We start from the raw sequence: 1,346 nt of genomic DNA, 5'->3' as shown, positions 1-1,346 counted from the left end.
AGCCCATAGCCTGACAGAAATCTCTTTAAATATTTTATTCACAAAGCTAAAGTAATACTTACACAGTTTTTGAAGATTGGCTTTGAACTGCTTTCAAATCCTTTCAATGCTAAGCCAGATTGCCTAAAATTCCATCTTAGTCCTCACCCACTGCTTGCATGGAACCCAAAGATCAGGAAAAAATACAAGCATAAGACCTCGTCAGGTTCTTTTTTTACTTTTTTATGAGCATGCCTGAGTCCTTTGGCATACACATTATACTCCAGATTCCTCAGTAATATGTGGTAGCCCTTTACAACCCTTAGTCTAACAATCTCTACTCACTACCCTCCTTTTCTGCTGTTTTCTCTGTCCTTCACCCTTTGATCCAGTTGATAAACCAATTTTTCCTAATCCTCGATTTCTATCACATCATACATTTGTTTTGATGAGCCATTGAGTCAATTTCAACTCCTAGTGAGCCTATAGGACAGAAGAGAACTGCCCCATATGGTTTCCAAGGCTGTAATTTTTATGGGAGCAGACTACCATGTTTTTCTCCCATGGAGCAGCTGGTAGATTTGCATCACCAACCTTTTGGTTAGCATCTGAACACTTAACCACTGTGCCACTTGGGTACCTTTTGACATCATACATAGTGAGAGATTTTTTTTAACATACCTCTCGGAAACATGGTTGTTGTTTTAGGTGCTGTCAAGCTGCTCCTCCTCATAGCAATCCTATGCACAATAGAACAAAACAATGCCCAGTCCTGTGCTAGCCACACAATTGTTAGGTTTGAAACCATTTTTGCTGCAACCATGTGAAAAAAACAAAAAAAAATCCCCACAAAACTTTTTTGCTGACCCTCCAGTTTTACAAGCATGATGTGCTTCTCCAGGGACTGGTCCCTCCTGATAATATGTCCAAAGTATGAGAGATGCAGTCTTGTCATCTTTGCTTCTAAGGAGCATTCTGGTTGTACTTCTCCCTACACAGATTTATTTGCTCTGGCAGACCATGGTACTTTCAATATTCTTCATGAATACCATAATTCAAATGCATCAATTCTTCTGTGATCTTCCTTACTCATTGTCTGATTTTCACATGCATATGAGGCAGTTGAAAATACCATGGCTTGGGTCAGACACACCTTAGTCCTCAAATGGATATTGCTTATCTTTCATACTTTAAAGAGGTCTTTTGCAGCAGATTTGCTATCTTGACATATATCATTTGATATCTTGACAGCAGTTTCCAGGAGCATTGATTGTGGACTCAAGTAAATTGAAGGCTTTGACAACATCAATCTTTTCTCCATTTATCATGATGTTATTTATTGGTCCATTTGTGAGGATTTTATTTTC

The sequence above is a fragment of the Chrysochloris asiatica genome, unplaced genomic scaffold (genome assembly GCF_000296735.1).
Source record: "Chrysochloris asiatica unplaced genomic scaffold, ChrAsi1.0 scaffold00030, whole genome shotgun sequence".
In the NCBI taxonomy this organism is placed as follows: domain Eukaryota; kingdom Metazoa; phylum Chordata; class Mammalia; order Afrosoricida; family Chrysochloridae; genus Chrysochloris; species Chrysochloris asiatica.
This window is presented reverse-complemented; position numbering follows the sequence as displayed.